This window comes from Phyllobates terribilis, unplaced genomic scaffold (assembly GCF_046119375.1).
Source record: "Phyllobates terribilis strain yellow unplaced genomic scaffold, ASM4611937v1 Scaffold_1__5_contigs__length_1240528914, whole genome shotgun sequence".
Taxonomy (NCBI): domain Eukaryota; kingdom Metazoa; phylum Chordata; class Amphibia; order Anura; family Dendrobatidae; genus Phyllobates; species Phyllobates terribilis.
The window spans coordinates 578977304-578996979 of record NW_027362761.1 but is presented as its reverse complement, the minus strand read 5'-3'; the positions used below and the strand labels follow the sequence as shown (position 1 = coordinate 578996979).

The window sequence follows — 19676 nt, the reverse complement described above, 5'->3', positions numbered from 1 at the left end:
ATCGGGGAGGCACCCCAAGGCACAGGGGCTGGGACTGGCGGTAGGACACCTTGCGGTGGACCGCCAAGCTCAATCCTTATAAAAGCTTTTTAACTGCAGCAGCTTTAGTGGACGCTACTGGAGCTGGAATTACGCGGCAGCTGGCATGAGACTTGCCTTCCAATAGATCCTTGTAAAAGGATTTAAAGTGTACTCATTCAAATTAGAGAGAAAATTTAAATTAAAAAGCTTAGACCTGCCTCCACCGCAGGGGGGCTCGCTCGACCCACCAGCGGACAGGCACCAGTATTGGGAGAGGGGGGCTGGCCATCAGGGTCCACCGCAGCTCTGGCACAAACCCGGCGACACGGAGGTCGCACGGGCAGGAACGGACTGGCCGTGTTGGCTTCGCACTTTTTTGGTTTTAGAAGGGCATGACATGCCTATATCTGTGTCTCCCCCTCCTTTGACTCCTCCACCTCTTTTCTTTTCGCATGACTATATGTACTTGTCACTTTTCCATGTGTTAGTTGTGTCTTAAGAGCAGTTTGTCAGCTTTTGGACACCTTTGAAGTGTTTTCTATGTGTTTTCTATGTGTTTCTATGTGTTTTTGTTTGCCTGCCATTGGTTTTAACGGTGTTCGAAGGTGTTCGACGAACAGTTCGGCGAACAGTTCGGCGAACATACGGGTGTTCGACGAATCGAACCGAACTCGACTACTACGGGGGTGGCTCAACACTACTCACCAGAAGTCAGAGACAACGAGGGGATGAGGAAGAAATGGGAATGAGAAATTTGGGGTTAGAAGAAGAAGAGGAGGAAGATGTAGAGGAGCAAAGACTGGAAGAGAATCCGATACACAGGACTTAAGTGGACCGGCAGAATGCAGTAACAGAAGAAGAAAAACAAGGATGGATCAGACGGGGAGGAACATTTTCTAAGGACGGAATCTGGAGCATGGGAAGAAGAATATGTCTGCCAAGAGCACTGTATCCTGCAGTGGTTCAGTGGGCTCATGGAAAGGTACATAGAGGGAAGAATCAGATGATTTCAGCTGTCAATAAACTCTATATTGCACCCGAGATCTCAGTTCTTGCTACAAACTATACTAGGAGCTGTGAGATTTGTAGCACTTGTTATCCCGGAAGAACAGAACATGTGCCAAAGAAGTAACTGGCAAATTCACAGTATCCGTTCCAGAGAATCCAAATTGATCATATGGAAGAGTGGAAGATATGAATATGTTCTGGTGGTGGTGGATATGTTTTCCGGCTGGACAGAAGCATACCCAGTAGCCAACATGACCGCTAGAACTACAGTGAAAAGGCTTCTGGCAGAACTTATCTGCAGATTCGGGATTCCAGAAGTGATTGAAAGTGATCAAGGACCCGCCTTCACTGCAGAAGTTACCAAATCAATCTGGGAGATGATTGGGGCGGATTTGGGTCTGCATACTCCTTATCATCCTCAAAGTAGCGGCAAAGTTGAAAGGATGCATGGCACTTTGAAAAACAAAATTCTTAAAGCCAGTAAAGAATTGTCACTTCCATGGCCGGAGGTGCTGCCTATTGCCCTATACTCAGTCCAAAATACCCCGAGACAACCCACAGGGCTCACATCATATGAGATCTTGTTTGGGGGGCCACCTAGAATGGGTCGATATTACCCAGAGCAGCTTAGTTCAGGCAATGATAAGCTTGTGAATTTTGTCGTTGGACTTGCTAAAGAGTTAAAACTAACACATGCTCCAGTGTACTCTTCTATTCCAGACTCAGAACTTGAACCAGGTACTCACAGCATCCAGTCTGGAGATTTTGTCTGGATAATGAATCATGTGCGAGGCACACTGAATGCCAGATTTGAAGGGCCCTACCAAGTGCTGCTTACATCAACTACGGGTCATCATGGGTCCACGCATCCCATTGCAAGAAGGCGGTCTCAGACCCACAACCCTGATGTTCCTTTGTCTGATGACAGTAGCTGGGGAGGAAGCCTTTGTTACAGTTACATGTGCATTCCAAGCAATTATTACCAAAGAGAATGATATTCCAGTTTTCTGGTACAACACTTCCTGGAATGTGGTGACATGAAGATTAGGATTAGACTAGAGGGCAAATGGACTGGGAAATGTGTCCTAACTAAAGCAATAATGTCTGTTAACCTTATATCTGAGTCCCAGGAATCCAAAAAGGAAATAAAGGCTCCGTTTGCAGGTACATAAAGGGCCAAGAGAGAAGTTAACCCCAAAGGCAGTTTTGACCGCCATATATATATTGATGATTTTGGAGTGCCTAGGGGGGTACCAGACGAATTCAAGGCCCGAGACCAAGTGAAGGCGGGATTTCAGTCCATAATACCCATAATAACCATTAACAAGAACGTAGATTGGATAAATTACATATATTATAACCAACAAAGATTTGTCAATTACACCAAAGATGCCTTACAAGGGATAGTTGACCAACTAGCACCCACATCTAACATGGCCTTCCAAAACAGAATAGCTCTGGATATGTTACTGGCAGAGAAGGAGGGGTATGCAAAATGATACGTGAGCATTGTTGTACTTATATCCCAGACAATACCGGCCCCACAGGGAAAGTTACTAAGGCTCTCAAAATCTATGAACAAACAGTTCCCCTTAGAACAAAAGTGTTGTACCAGAGAGATTACCGGAAGTAAATGAGTTTGTAAAGTTAATATCCATATTTCTGTGTTAGGGGTGGCCCTCGATTACCCAGTCACTAGATCTTTTAGGGTCTCCATCCCTTTCTTGTAGGTCTTCGTATAAGTTAGATTTAGAAACGTCGGTGGGTCCGAACAAAAGGGACGGGGCACCCGTCACATCGTAGGGTTCCAGAATAGCCTTAACATGGGGTCAGTTCTTCTCCTCCTCTGATTTTTAGCATATGGATATTAAAAGCAAGTAATTGATTTTAGGGGGGTCTGTCAAGGTAAAATATATATATTATAGAAAATCAATTAGTTTCTTTTAATAGATTACCTAATCAGTGTGAATTAATATAGCAATGATGGAATAATCTATGTGTATGTATGAATGCAAATGTGTATATGCACATGGATTATGTTAATAGTTAATGAATATATAACTAACAGTTTCTATTCTTATTGTAGAAATGACTTCCTGGGAATGACGTATGCATGTGCATGGCTGATAACAGAGAGATTCATGTCGAGTTGGCAAAGATGGCGCTGAGAGACAAACTCACCCCCTCCCATCGGAATTCCTAAGGAGTTACTCAGACCAAGAGATACATGGATGAACAAATTGCAGTGTGCTGAGTTATCAGAAAAAGAAAGGAATTTTACTAATCCCACCTAGAAGGAGAATACTATTTAACCCCATGTCTACATAATAAAGTATGCCATTTTGCGTGGTTCAGTCTCTGAGTGAAGTTTTTCAACTAGATAAGCAGATTTGGTTAATTAGCTTCTCTGCATGCATTCGGACATCTTTAATTTGGAGGAGAGCAGTTACCTGGTGTATCTTAAATTGGTGAAACCTACACACGGTCAGCTGCAGGGATGAAGGGAGGTCAGCTGCAGGGATGAAGGGAGGTCAGCTGCAGGGATGAAGGGAGGTCAGCTGCAGGGTTGAAGGGAGGTCAGTTGCAGGGATGAAGGGAGGTTAGCTGCAGGGATGAAGGGAGGTCAGCTGCAGGGATGAAGGGAGGTCAGCTACAGGGATGAAGGGAGGTCAGCTGCAGGGATGAAGGGAGGTCAGCTGCAGGGATGAAGGGAGGTCAGCTACAGGGATGAAGGGAGGTCAGCTGCAGGGATGAAGGGAGGTCAGCTGCAGGGATGAAGGGAGGTCAGCTGCAGAGATGAAGGGAAGTCAGCTGCAGGGATGAAGGGAGGTCAGCTGCAGAGATGAAGGGAGGTCATTTGCAGTGATGTAGGGAAGTCAGCTGCTGAGAGGAAGAGAGGTCAGCTGCAGTGATGAAGGGAGGTCAGCTGCTGAGAGGAAGGGAGGTCATTTGCCGAGATGAAGGGAGGTCAGCTGCAGAGATGAAGGGAGATCAGCTGCAGTGATGAAGGGAGGTCATTTGCAGAGATGAAGGGAGGTCAGCTGCAGAGATGAAGGGAGGTCAGTTGCAGTGATGAAAGGAGATCAGCTGCAGTGATGAAGGGAGGTCAGCTGCAGAGATGAAGAGAGGTCAGCTGCAGTGATGAAGGGAGATCAGCTGCAGTGATGAAGGGAGGTCAGCTGCAGAGATGAAGAGAGGTCAGCTGCAGTGATGAAGGGAGGTCAGCTGCAGTGATGAAGGGAGGTCAGTTGCAGAGATGAAGGGAGGTCAGCTGCAGAGATGAAGGGAGGTCAGCTGCAGAGATGAAGGGAGGTCAGCTGCAGTGATGAAGGGAGATCAGCTGCAGTGATGAAGGGAGGTAAGCTGCAGAGATGAAGAGAGGTCAGCTGCAGTGATGAAGGGAGGTCAGCTGCAGTGATGAAGGGAGATCAGCTGCAGAGATGAAGGGAGGTCAGCTGCAGAGATGAAGGGAGGTCAGCTGCAGTGATGAAGGGAGGTCAGTTGCAGAGATGAAGGGAGGTCAGCTGCAGTGATGAAGGGAGGTCAGTTGCAGAGATGAAGGGAGGTCAGCTGCAGTGATGAAGGGAGATCAGCTGCAGCGATGAAGGGAGGTCAGCTGCAGAGATGAAGGGAGGTCAGCTGCAGTGATGAACCCATCCACATATACTTTACTGCGATTTACAGCAGATTTATGGCACTTAATCTTCACCACAAATTCTCAGAGTGTGGACTCAACAATTATCATCAATCCTTCCACTGTCAGAAAAGATCTTCACGAACTGACCAAGAAAGTCCTCATGAGGTCAGTCGTAGAGAAGACAACATACTGGAAGATGTCCCTAAGAACTCCAGAATATTGTCATAGAATCTGCAGAAAACTCTCACCACTGCTGATATTACGAAGCAGAAGGCGAGCATTAAAGCATCTGTAAACATGGCAGTAGGAAAGTTTTACTCTTATCAGGACTTTACTAAAGTTTACCATGCTCACCTAGAAGCACGTAGAGATATTTGGTAGCAGTTTTAGAAGATGTGTTTTAAAACTATTTTTTGGTAGTTATTGGCCGAATGAGTGTTTTACTGAGATGCCCTAAGCGTGATTCAGTCAAGCGTGGTTGTGTGGAGAAAAAGGGAGCAAGCTGTTGCCTGACACCTCCTATTACCCTTAAAATCAAAAAGTTCGGACATGTTGAAATCGTCATGTCCAACTCTTATTTCTTCCAACATCTTGCAAGAGTCAGGACATTATCATCTACCTTAGGATCTTATATCCAAGAAGAGGAAAGCAATATGCACCAAATAAAACCAATTAGTCTTTATTATAATTAATAAATAAAATCAAATATAAAAAGGGAGAGTAGAGCAGAGCAAAGTCTGAGCAGGTACAATATAATATAAATACAAAGTGTAAATTACAGGCAAGTATAAATGCTTAGTGCTTCATGCAGAAACACAAGGATGTGTATGCTGAATCACTACCAGTACACACACACACATTTATATATACAGTTGTGCTCAAAAGTTTACATACCGCAGCAGAATTTTTCCTTTCTTGGCCTTGTTTCAGAGAATATGAATGATAACAAAAAACGTTTTCTCCACTCATGGTTATTGGTTGGTTGAAGTCATTTATTGTCAAACTACTGTGTTTTCTCTTTTTAAATCTTAATGACAACCAAAAACATCCAAATGACCCTGATGAAAAGTTCACATACCCCAGTTCTTAATACCGTGTATTGCCCCCTCTAACATCAATGACAACTTGAAGTATTTTGTGGTAGTTGTGGAGGAGGTTTTTTATTTTCTCAGATGGTAAAGCTGCCCATTCTTCTTGGTAAAAAGCCTCCAGTTCCTGTAAATTCCTGTGCTGTCTAGCATGAACTGCGCATTTGAGATCTCCCCACAGTGGCTCAATGATATTGAGGTCAGGAGACTGAGATGGCCAGTCCAGAACCTTCATTTTTTTCTGCTGTAGCCAATGACAGGTCGACTTGGCCTTGTGTTTTGGATCGTTGTCATGTTGGAACGTCCAAGTACATCCCATGCGCAGCTTCCGGGCTGATGAGTGCAAATTTGTCTCCAGTATTTGCTGATAATGTGCTGCATTCATCTTTCCTTCAACTTTTACCAAGTTTCCTGTGCCTTTGTAGCTCACACATTCCCAAAACAACAGCGATCCACCTCTGTGCTTTACTGTAGGAATGGTGTTCCTTTCATCCTAGGCCTTGTTGACTTCTCTCCAAATGTAACGTTTATGGTTGTGGCCAAAAAGTTCAATTCTGGTCTCATCACTCCAAATTACCTTGTACGAGAAGTTTTGAGGCTTGTCTCTGTGCTGTTTGGAGTATTGTAGGCGAGATACTTTGTGGCATTTGTGCAGTAATGGCTTTCTTCTGGAGACTCGACCATGCAGCCCATTTTTCTTTAAGTGCCTCCTTGAAGAACAATCATTTTGAAACAGTCACACTGCTAGTTTTCAGAGAGTCCTGAATTTCAGCTGATGTTATTTGTGGGTTTTTCTTTGCATCCCGAACAATTTTCCTGGCAGTTGTGGCCGAAATTTTTGTTGGTCTACCTGACCATGGTTTGGTTTTTACAGAGCCCCTGATTTCCCATTTGTCAATCACAGTTTGAACGCTGCTGACTGGCATTATTAATTCCTTGGATATCTTTTTGCATCCCTTTCCTGTATTATACAGTTCAACTACCTTTTCCTGTAGATCCGTTGACAATTCTTTTGCTTTCCCCATGACTCACAATCCAGAAACTCAGTGGCTGGATGAAAGATGCAAGAGTCTGTCTGGATCCCAGAAACTCCCTCAGCTTTTATACACACACTGATTACAAGCAAACAGGTCACAGGTGAGGATGTTACCTTTAGTAGCCATTCAAACCCATTTGCGTCAAATTCTGTGCATGTTATCAGGCCAAAATCACCAGGGTATGTGAACTTTTGATCAGGGTCATTTGGATGTTTTTGGTTGTCATTAAGATTTAAAAAGAGAAAACACAGTAGTTTGACAATAAATGACTTCACCCAACCAATAACCATGAGTGGAGAAAAAGTTTTTTTGTTATCATTCATATTCGCTGAAACAAGGTCAATTTAACCCTTAAAATTATAGACTGTTCATGTCTTTGTCAGTGGGCAAATTTACAAAAACAGCAAGGGATCAAATACTTATTTCCTCCACTGTATATATACAGTACAGACCAAAGGTTTGGACACACCTTCTCATTGAAAGATTTTTCTGTATTTTCATGACTATGAAAATTGTACATTCACACTTAAGGCATCAAAACTATGAATTAACACATGTGGAATTATATACTTAACAAAAAAGTGTGAAACAACTGAAAATATGTCTTATATTCTAGGTTCTTCAAAGTAGCCACCTTTTGCTTTGATGACTGCTTTGCACACTCTTGGCATTCTCTTGATGAGCTTCAAGAGGTAGTCACCGGAAATGGTCTTCCAACAATCTTGAAGGCGTTCCCAGAGATGCTTAGTACTTGTTGGCCCTTTTGCCTTCACTCTGCGGTCCAGCTCACCCCAAACCATCTCGATTGGGTTCAGGTGTGGTGACTGTGGAGGCCAGGTCATCTGGCGTAGCACCCCATCACTCTAACTCTTGGTCAAATAGCCCTTACATAGCCTGGAGGTGTATTTGGGGTCATTGTCCTGTTGAAAAATAAATGATGGTCCAACCAAACGCAAACCGGATGGAATAGCATGCCTCTGCAAGATGCTGTGGTAGCTATGCTGGTTCAGTATGCCTTCAATTTTGAATAAATCCCCAACAGTGTCACCAGCAAAGCACCCCCACACCATCACACCTCCTCCTCCATGCTTCACGGTGGGAATCAGGCATGTAGAGTCCATCCGTTCACCTTTTCTGCGTCGCACAAAAACACGGTGGTTGGAACCAAAGATCTCAAATTTGGACTCATCAGACCAAAGCACAGATTTCCACTGGTCTAATGTCCATTTCTTGTGTTCTTTAGCCCAAACAAGTCTCTTCTGCTTGTTGCCTGTCCTTAGCAGTGGTTTCCTAGCAGCTATTTTACCATGAAGGCTTGCTGCACAAAGTCTCCTCTTAACAGTTGTTGAAGAGATGTGTCTGCTGCTAGAACTCTGTGTGGCATTGACCTGGTCTCTCATCTGAGCTGCTGTTAACCTGCGATTTCTGAGGCTGGTGACTCGGATAAACTTCTCCTCAGAAGCAGAGGTGACTCTTGGTCTTCCTTTCCTGGGGCGGTCCTCATGTGAGCCAGTTTCTTTGTAGCGCTTGATGGTTTTTGCAACTGTACTTGGGGACACTTTCAAAGTTTTGCCGATTTTTCGGACTGACTGACCTTCATTTCTTAAAGTAATGATGGCCACTCGTTTTTCTTTACTTAGCTGCTTTTTTCTAGCATAATACAAATTGTAACAGTCTATTCAGTAGGACTATCAGCTGTGTATCCACCAGACTTCTGCACAACACAACTGATGGTCCCAACCCCATTTATAAGGCAAGAAATCCCACTTATTAAACCTGACAGGGCATACCTGTGAAGTGAAAACCATTTCCGGTGACTACCTCTTGAAGCTCATCAAGAGAATGCCAAGACTGTGCAAAGCAGTCATCAAAGCAAAAGGTGGCTACTTTGAAGAACCTAGAATATAAGACATATTTTCAGTTGTTTCACACTTTTTTGTTAAGTATATAATTCCACATGTGTTAATTCATAGTTTTGATGCCTTCAGTGTGAATGTACAATTTTCATAGTCATGAAAATACAGAAAAATCTTTAAATGAGAAGGTGTGTCCAAACTTTTGGTCTGTACTGTATATATATATATATATATATATATCAAAATCCAATGAAGCCTTCTAGTGGGCAAATTTGTAAATGTTTAATGTGATGGTCAGAGACACTTCCTAGATTGCAAAAAGTTCTTGTGCATGGTGAATAAATACAGAGCAGCAAAAAACTACAAAGTATATAGAAATAGACATATTGCACAATCAAAAAAAAGTATAACCTTATAGTAGAAGCAAACTGCCACAATGATCAGTAAATCATATGCTATGTGCATATAAACAGTAATGCTACTGAAGTTAAAGTGCCCTGGTGCAATATGAATCACATAATCATATATAAAGAACAAAGTATGAAATGACACAGAAATGTGTCTAAATGAAGTGAAAATGCAGGAAGGCAGGGGGAGTCAATAGCCCAATGATGTGTAAGAAATGTCAGAGAAATAAGATGTACTCAGATATTAAATAATTCTGCTGCAATCAAATACATGGAGATATGAATAAATGAAGAGTAATATACCTGTAAAGATGTTAGCTGCCTAGGCAGGGACCCCGATGCATGTTTCGCAACCGCTTCCTCCAGGGGGCGCGATTAACAATCACACCCCCTGGAAAAAGCGGTTGCAAAACACGCGTCGGGGTCCCTGTCTGGGCAGCTACCATCTTTACAGGTATATTACTCTTCATTTCACTTTAGTTAGACAGATTTCTGTGTCATTTCATACTATGTTCTTTATATATGATTTATATTGCACCAGAGCACTATATATATATATATATATATATATATATATATATATATATATATGTATATATATGTGTATTGGTAGTGATTCAGCATGCACGTCCTTGTGTTAAGCACTAAACATTTATACTTGCCTGTAATTTACACTTTGTATTTATGTTATATTGTACCTGCTCAGGCTTTACTCTGCTTTACTCTCCCTTTTATATTTGATGTTATTTATTAATTATATTAACAACTAATTGGTTTTATTTAGTGCATATTGCTTTCCTCTTCTTGGATATATTGTCTGCTTTTGAAAGCATCCTTATTTATTATTGGTCATAATTTTGGGGTATTTTCGTTAGGATCCTCTAGTCTCATTTAAATGAGTGAGTTTAGCTAACATTCATGTAATGAGTATACCACTCTAAAACAGTGGCTAGAGGCAGGCTATTATACAGCAAATACAGTTTCCTGTAACAATTTACCTATAAAAGTCATAATTAAATTATTTGCAAAGAAATATGTAAGATATAAAAAAGTTTTTTGATGATTCGGGCTTTTTTTGATATGAAGGCAAGAAAACTAATATGCATTATTCAGAAATACAGGGAAGCGTGGTCCTGATTTGCGTAATTAGATGCCTAAGGAAAAATGTCTGTCATACGCTAAAAGCACTGTAGTGACCATTAGGTCAGTTAGATAAAATTTTGTAAATGTCTAAAAAAAAATGACAAATTAACTTTCAGGAATTTCATTGTAAATATTTTTTAATCTTTAATTCGGGTTTTTATGTCCGAGTCTGAGATTCTCCTGCTTTTGAACAGACCACACGGGTTCTGAGCATGTCGTAATTTCGCAGACTGATCAACAAAAACAAATTTCTCGGCTTATTCTTGTAAATTACAGCAAAATATGTTGTTTTAAGAAGTCTAAATTGATTATTTTGCTAAGAGAAAAGTTTGCAGAGTCCATGTTTCCCTCGAATACTTTCTGTTCCCTTCGTCTTGACAACACTTTGACCAGAAATGAATGGCACATTCATCTGCATAGAGAAACTTTTGGTTTGCACTGGATGTGGTCCTATGTACATACTCATCCTTAGGAATGGGATACTTGAAGCCTGTTGTCTCCACCATTCCTTTCAAGCCAGTGACGAGCATGCTGACGTTGGTGAGGGTGAACATGCCGGGAAGACAGCTGTTGGTCTAACAAAACTAAATCAATGCAAGCACTCTATAAATCTTACAGCTCACTGACGGTTTTCTCCAATGACGGTAAAACTATGGAATCTTTTTTAATTAATGATAAAAATAACAGTGGCTGAAAGTAGAAGAACCGACTTTCTTTACACCTGTCATAGTCAAGACTAGGAGACCATTTTAGAATTTCTTGCAGAAAGTGTTGCATCGCAGAAAAATATATCTGGCTAAAGTCCTTCATTTCATCTCCGAATGGTCTGAAATTCTGGCATTCAACAAAATGGACAAAATTATTGGAATGTTAACCTTCATCCTCTATCCATTGTCCGTTATTACATCTCCCAATGGTCTGAAATGAAATTCCAAAATACAACCAATATCGACCAAATTATCGGAAAAGGTATCTCAACCTGCCATCTCCATTAAACTCAGCACACCAAAAAAGGACCTCTATCAGGGGAGTACCAGTAGTAGTGTAGTGTGGCCCTAGATAATGACTTCGCTGAAGACGTAAAAATGTCTTCCTCCAACAAACCAGTCGTCACTAACAATGATCCACATAGTGATGTGCAAAAAAAAGGTTGATTTCACAATCTCCCAGTTAAACTTCCCTCCTCCTCCTGGGACCCATCAAAATCATTGAATGGGTGTTTAATGAGTGTATGCATTTTACATTGTTCTTTTTTCTATTCCCCCCCTCCAGAGGAACACACAGAGTTTGTTAATCTATATATGCATGCATATATACACACGTGGTCAAAATTGTTGGTACCCCTCGTTTAATGAAAGAAAAACCCACAATGGTCACAGAAATAACTTGAATCTGACAAAAGTAATAATAAATTAAAAATCTATGAAAATGAACAAATGAAAGTCAGACATTGCTTTTCAACCCTACTTCCAGATAATTAAAAAAATAATTAGACTCATGAAATAGGCCTGGACAGAAATGATGGTACCCCTGAAAATAATGTGACAAAAGGGACATGTTAAATCAAATTGTGCCCACTAATTAGCATCACAGGTGTCTACAATCTTGTAATCAGTCAGTGGCCTGTATATAGGGCTACAGATACTCACTGTGCTGTTTGGTGACATGGTGTGTACCACACTCAACATGGACCAGAGGAAGCAAAGGAAAGAGATGTCTCAGGAGATTAGAAAGAAAATTATAGACAAGCATGTTAAAGGTAAAGGTTATAAGACCATCTCCAAGCAGCTTGATGTTCCTGTGACTACAGCTACACATATTATTCAGAAATTTAAGATCCATGGGACTGTAGCCAACTTCCCTGGATGTGGCCGCAGGAGGAAAATTGATGACAAATCAAAGAGACGGATAATACAAAAGAGCCCAGGATAACTTCTAAAGAGATTAAAGGTGAACTTCAAGCTCAAGGAATATCAGTGTCAAATCGCACCATCTGTCGTTGTTTGATCCAAAGTGGACTTCATGGGACACAACCAAGGAGAACACCATTGTTGAAAAAAAATCATAAAAAAGCCAGACTGGAATTTGCCAAACTACATGTTGACAAGCCACAAAGCTTCTGGAAGAATGTCCTATGGACAGATGAGACAAAAATGTAAGTTTTTGGCAAGGCACGTCAGCTCTATGTTCACAGATGGAAAAATGAAGCATATCTAGAATAGAACACTGTCCCTACTGTGAAACATGGAGGAGGCTCTGTTATGTTCTGAGGCTGCTTTGCTGCATCTGGCACAGGGTGTCTTGAATCTGTGCAGGGTACAATGAAATCTCAAGACTATCAAGGGATTCTAGAGAGAAATGTGCTGCCCAGTGTCAGAAAGCTTGGTCTCAGTCGCAGGTCATGGGTCTTGCAACAGGATAATGACCCAAAACACACAGCTAAAATCACCCAAGTATGGCTAAGAGGAAAACATTGGACTATTCTGAAGTGGCCTTCTATGAGCCCTGACCTAAATCCTATTGAGCATCTTTGGAAAGAGCTGAAACATGCTGTCTGGAAAAGGCAACCTTCAAACACAAGACAACTGGAGCAGTTTGCTCATGAGGAGTGGCCAAAATACCTGTCGAGAGGTGCAGAAGTCTCATTGACAGTTACAGGAATCATTTGATTGCAGTGATTGCCTCAAAAGGTTGTTCAACAAAATATTAAGTTAAGAAGAACCATCATTTCTGTCCAGGCCTATTTCATGAGTTTAATTTTTTTTTTTAATTCTGTGGAAGCAGAAAAGCAATGTCTGACTTTCATTTGTTCATTTTCATAGATTTTTAATTTATTATTACTTTTGTCAGATTCAAGTTATTTCTGTGACCATTGTGAGTTTTTCTTTCATTAAACGAGGGGTACCAACAATTTTGACCACGTGTATATATATATATATATATATATATATATATATATATATATATATACACAGTACGTATTTGTGGGGTTTATAGAAGGGGTACCAGCTGCAGTAAACAAGATGGGAAATTGAGATTTAGGTGGGGCTGATGGATTTAAAAAGACCAAAACCAGATATTTAAAGTGCTAGTCCTGCCCCCAAGGAACATTTTATCATTGGCGGTATCAGAAAAAAAACAAATCAATTCTAGTGACAGAGAGATGGCTTACCAACACATTATATCACTGCAAAATAACTATTTAATTGAGAGCAGCAAGTCAAAAAAAGGACATTCTCATAAACCCATTATATATGTCCAGGTGGCTATGTATCCTTAATGTAGTATTTCTATATATTCTATGTCAGTGACACTGAGCCTAATACATTCCCATTTTCTTATCCTGAGCAAAAAAATCTCCCTGAGAAGGAAAGCCTCACAATTGTATTCAGTCATATCTCATATTTCTAGGATTTAAATATTAGAGGCTTCTGTCCATCACCTGATAAGTCACTTTCAACTTAGAGAATATTTCAGTGTATTAGTAGCAGTTTAAGTTGGATGGAGATTGAAAGTTAACATTTGGGACACTTATGACAGTCTGCTGGCAATTTCCTCAGCAGCACTTCCAACACTCTGTGCAGCACAACATACATTTTCTCAGTGATGGCCACAACTATCTCCTCTCACATTCATCCCTTTCTTTGGCAGCAATTTCTTGCAGTAACTTGTCTTGTTTGGAGCTTCGCACACTGTTGCAGCCAACATCTCTTCTTAGTTTCTGCATCACAGTATCTCATAAACAAGCACAAGGTGTGGCACTCTTCTTCACACTCAGGAATCAACTTCCAGACTCCTCTGGTGTGGCTACTCCTCACAGTGCATATCTCCTCACTCTTTTGGAGAGTGCACTCTTTACAGTCAGGAGTAAGACCATGTTCTTTCAGCTTTTTGTGGCCCTAAGGAGTACTTACCGTCATGGCTAGCTTGCTAATGGCGATGGTGTTTCTCCAACACAACCTATCACTAGTCTGCACCGTCTGTGAGTCTAACTTCTACTGCGAGTAAGGACCAAGCTTTCGGCCCTGTGAAATGCCACAGGGAGCATCAGGACATTGGCTAGGCTTACCCATGACTCTGCTGCTTCCCCAGTAATCCCAGTACAGATTGCTTGCCCTATGCTAGTGACTCGCCACCTGGCCGTGGGGACCGGACTTCAGGGCAATGCTGGGAGTAGTAGTGGCGGCCCGGTCCCGTGGCTCAGGGTGGTCAGACCAGTGGTAGTCTATGATGTGCTGTAGGTAATGTCCGACTACGCCACCCGTGGATTGCGGTCAGGGAGGACCGCCGCTGCAAGGCAGACCGCTGAGGCTGGTGTTGGGGATGCCGCGGGGAATAGTACAACTCCCCACGGGAGGAGTGCAGCCTCAGGGCAGTGTAATAGGATGCTGGGGGTGATGGTGCAGGCGCAGCAGTAACCACACAGAGTCCAATAATGCAGTCCAGGGTCTTTTACTGATCTTATCATAGACCCAACAGGAGTACAGGGTAGGAATGGACCTGGGTGTCTGAGGGCATTCAGGCGAGCTCCGCTGGTCAGGATGAGTGGGTAGGCCTACCGTTCTCTCTCTGCCCTTGCTGACTATCTCCCCCTTTAGTGGTATGATAGCCCACGTCCCTGAGCTTGCCGTGTACTACGCCTGTATGGCTTGCGACTCGGGCCTTAGGTACCTGTAGCTGCTCCGTGCTGTACTGGTCCCTCTGTGTGGCGGAACCTCCAGGCTTCTTGGCCAAGGGACCTGAAATCCCTTGCGGGTTGGTTATCTGCTGCAGGGCTTACAACCCTGACAGCCTCGGACCCCAGTGTCCGGTTGTGTAGTCTCTCTCTGCCAGGACCGGCTCTCGTCGCCTCTGTCCCTGGCTTTCTGCTCCTCCTTTGCCTCCTGGACTCCTCAGCTGCGGCTGACCTGTCCCTCTCTTCTGGGAACCCTTCTGGATACTTCAGAAGTGGGTCCTGGTCTCTCTAACCCTGCCCTCAGTACCAGTTTTTATAGGGGCAGCCTGCTCCCCCTACTGGCCTGGGACAGGAGGTGCTGCATGCAAATGGTCCATGACCAGAGAACCTCCCTCCTGCTCTCAGACACAGCCTTACAAGTTTGTGGCATCCAGGCCTGGGGTGACACACTAGCAGTACCTCAGACTTCTTATACACTAACCTTTGGCAACTGTCATTTTTTGACCAATGGGCATAACTTCAACTCTGGTATCTCATATCCCAAGGTCCATCAGTCGTACATATGTCAAAATGAGAAATATTACCAATTAGCGGTACAATGCTGTCGTAAACTATGAACGTTACACTGGGCGCCATGTGCCATTAGAATACTTCTTGTGGAATGGTCACTTGGGCAACATTTTTAATCGTCTTAGAAACTTTCGATTCACAGAATGTGAAAAGATTAAAAAAAAAAATGCTGCTAGACATCTGAAAACCTGCCTCATCCTAACAAAGTCCTTCATTGCTTTACTGTTGGGGTTGTCTGCAATCAATATGGTGGAATTTTCAGATCCAACAACTGTCCTCCATCTTTCCTAGAATGCATTGACTTGGTGACGACAGCTATGTTGGCTGTTGGCCAGACGTACTGTATATGCAGATCCAAATCTGCGGGGGTTAATGAGACCTTTTGCTTTGTTGTTTTATAGTCTATTTCTTTTCCTTTTTACTTTATTTATTGGTTTCCCATGGTTTGTTTTATGGTTGATGTTAGACGGCAGGTAACCGGTAGAACGTTGTTCAGGTTCCACAGAGACTCGTTAAACGTCATTGCCTGATATTTTTCATGTTTTCATCTGTAAATGGTTGTATGTTAGGGGTTAAACAGCTGTGTAAATATGGGCGGCCAATGCTCCACATATAAGTGTGCTGGACGCACAGCTGTGGTTTACAGTCTCTGAACAGGGCAGCGGTCAGATCTTCTACGCAGGGTTTGTTTATGACTCTTTAATCTTTCACTTCATTGAAGCTGACATATTACTGTATAAAATGCCCTCATAAAGAAGCTATAGGGTGCATCTGCATAAAATGCTCATCCCTCTGAATATGGGGCCAATAGCATAGCCATAGGGGGTCCAAAGGTAGAAGTACCAACTAGAATCCTACTCCAAGGTGGTCCAGTAGGCCCCTTCATTATATATGGACAATGAGAGGCACAAAGTCACATTCGGTCTCATGAAAGGCGTCAGATTTACTAAAGATTTTAGAAAAGTGATGATAAGACTTCCATGGTTGAGTTGCATTTAGAAAGGGAATTGTTCCATAGTGCTCAGCCAGTCTTCCTACATCTGCTCCAAGGTTACAGCACCGACCCAAAGAAAAACGACTCCAGAATCTACTTTTGAGCACTGTGTTATTAGTTCATTGTTGTGTTTTAAAGTATCCAAAGCATTGAAATGCCCACAATCTATAAGTACATACAGTTATGCATTTTTAAGCGATGCAAAAGTTTCGCCCAAACCCTGGTATCTTCAGGGGAACCAAGTGTCCCTCTATCACATGAGAAGGCATCTGTAATATAAATGAGACATATTGAGTGGAAGACCGTGCTACAAATTTTGCATTGCATCCAGTAGGTACAGAGACTACACACCCAGGCTATACAGCATTATAAAGTCATATGTGCAAACAGCAAATTTGTTGAAAATGGCTGAAATATAGTTTTGCGCTAGAGATTAAGCATTAAAAGCTGTGTCAGGCAGGCTACTAAACTGTACATTCGATGGGTAAATTTACAGATTTTGGTACAATTTGCGCAAATGGTTGCATTTTAAGTTATGCCGTCTTTTCTTACAAGCCATGCTCTCTTGTCAAATGAACTACAAAGTGTCCAAAACACATAATGAATAGGTCTAAAATGTGATGCAACATTATGCCCAAAATGCACATATTTCTTAGTGCAAATGTAGCGCAGCGCGGTAGCCACGGGCGAGCCACTTGCCTTCTCCTGTGATGCCCCAGCCCCCTACATGAAAGAGCAGGTCCTGGCTGGTGTTACGAGGGCCTTGCGCCTGTGCAGGCTGCCTGTAGCCGGTGGTGTTGGCTGGCCGGGACCATAGTTTCCATAGTTCAATAAAGGAGACTTCCATTCTAAAACACAGTCTTTACTGAACGGTAACTTGGTAAGGGTTATGTACAAGGGAAAGTGGGTACAAAGTCTTATGGGCGTTTCCTTCACAGTGACCCCCACTTGTCCCACACACTCAGTCCTGTTTACGTCCGTTACCTTCGGCATTATGTAAGCTCAGGGTTTCTCGTGACACGTCATCCTATCCAAAGATCCTTTTTTCTGTGGAAGGCCACTCTGTCTCTTCGGTCACTTCAAGGTCGTGCTACTCCCTTGTCCCTTAGTCTCCTTTTCTGTAGTTTACCCACAAAGGCAGCACTGCTCACAGACAATTCCTACTTGAACTTGTCCCTATCTAACTATATCCAGGAAGCAGTCACTTGCCCTAACACTTATCCACTCCCACTATGGGCTAGTCCCAAACAGTAACTGTAGCTTACGCTAATGTCAATACCTAACTACAATCCACTACCTTATATTACCTACCTTGTGTCCTAAGCCCTAAACTACAGTATGTCTTACCCTACACTTATCCTATACTGTACACTATGTCCTACACTATACATTACCAACATTACTACATCACACAGGAACTTATCACATGACACAATACATCTATATACAAAAGATGCAAGGCATAATACACACAAAGCGATTGGTGTCTTCAGGGGTAGGAATGCGAAAGTCCAGTCCACACCGCTTACACAAACACACAGCGGAATAGCTGCAGTGCACAAGAAATAGGCTGAACTGGATGGACGCTTGTCTTTTTTCGGCCTTATAAACTATGTAACTATGTAACTATGTAATTAGTAAATATCCCCGGCACCAAAAAGCAAAAGACATAAAATCAAGAAACAACAAACCAAAAAAGTGGCCATATTACACGTCACTGTTCAAATGCTTTAGGCAAATGCAGGAGACCCCCATGATAAATGTAGGGGCAGCACAAATGCAAAATACTGATGAAACAACCACTCACAAATCTACCAAAAAGTTTTTATCATTGACCAAAGAAGAGTAGAAAGCAAAATTGCCAATCATAGCATAGAGCTACCTCCATGTTACTCTGAAAGCTTCTCATATCTTAGCTTCGTGAGGACCACCCATGAGGTTCACACCTGACTGTGTGCTCGAGTGCAGTCCATCGTTAAGCTACTTCCAAGCTTTTTGGGTTCTCTGACATAGTGCTCATGTACGTGGAGCCAACAGGATGATTATGACTTTTCTGGTCGGATAAAACTTCTTCATTTAGAGAAAAGCAGCAGCACCTCATCCCAAGCAGTACAGGCTTTTACGCTATAAAATGGAGTTTTCCTGTGTATACGAATATCAATCATACTCCTTGATGAAAACCATCCCTACTAGGAGGCAATGCTGTTCCCATCAATGAAATAATCTGCAGAGCGGTGAGTGGGACAATGTCCAGGGTGTGAACTTCTCACACAAGTGTCTTCTATTTCCATACTAAAAAAAAGTATTACTTATTTCCAAGGACATCAAAAACCAAATGGGAAGTGGTTCATTAATAAAAAAAAAGCTTTGGAAAATGATGGAGTGATGGTACACCATGCATAGAAATACAGGATAGGTAAGTATGCATGCAATTGTAGTAATTTATACTGAAAAAGAGTGCTCAAAAGAGATAATTAGTAATAACAATTATAAGGAGCATTTTCTACCAAAACATATATTCCATTATTATTATTATTTATTATTACAGCGCCATTTATTCCATGGCACTTTACATGTGAAAAAGGGGTATAATACAAGAACAATTACAATAATCTTGAACACAATGTGACGGCGACTGGTACAGGAGGAGCGAGGACCCTGCCCGTGAGGGCTCACAGTCTACAAGGGATGGGTGAGGATACAGTAGGTGAGGGTAGAGCTGGTCGTGCAGCGGTATTGGTGGAGTGGTGGTTACTGCAGGTTGTAGGCTTGTCGGAAGAGGTGGATCTTCAGGCTCTTTTTGAAGATTTCCACGGTCGACGAGAGTCTGATGTGTTGGGGTAGAGAGTTCCAGAGTAGGGGGGAAGCACGGGAGAAATCTTGTATGCAATTGTGGGAGGAGGAGATTAGAGGGGAGTAGAGAAGGAGATCTTGTGAGGATCGGAGGTTGCGTTCAGGTATGTAGCGGGAGACTAGGTCAGAGATATATTGAGGAGACAGGTTGTGAATGGCTTTGTATGTCATGGTTAGGGTTTTGAACTGGAGTCTCTGGGCAATGGAGAGTCAGTGAAGAGATTGACAGAGAGGAGAGGCCGGGGAATAGCGGGGGGACAGGTGGATTAGTCAGGCAGCAGAGTTTAGGATAGATTGGAGGGGTGCGAGAGTGTTGGAAGGGAGGCCACAGAGCAGGAGGTTGCAGTAGTCGAGGCGAGAGATGATGAGGGCGTGCACTAGTGTTTT

At 42.5% G+C, this 19676-nt stretch overlaps 1 long non-coding RNA gene across 1 annotated transcript in view; it reads right to left on the bottom strand.

The window, feature by feature from the left end:
- Window positions 1-14665: 14665 nt before the first annotated feature.
- Window positions 14666-19676, bottom strand: part of LOC141169295 (uncharacterized) — a 208731-nt gene continuing 203720 nt past the window's right edge. Inside the window, exon 3 of the long non-coding RNA XR_012252290.1 lies at window positions 14666-16705. This is a non-coding gene — a long non-coding RNA (uncharacterized lncRNA). The remainder of the gene's footprint in view (window positions 16706-19676) is intronic.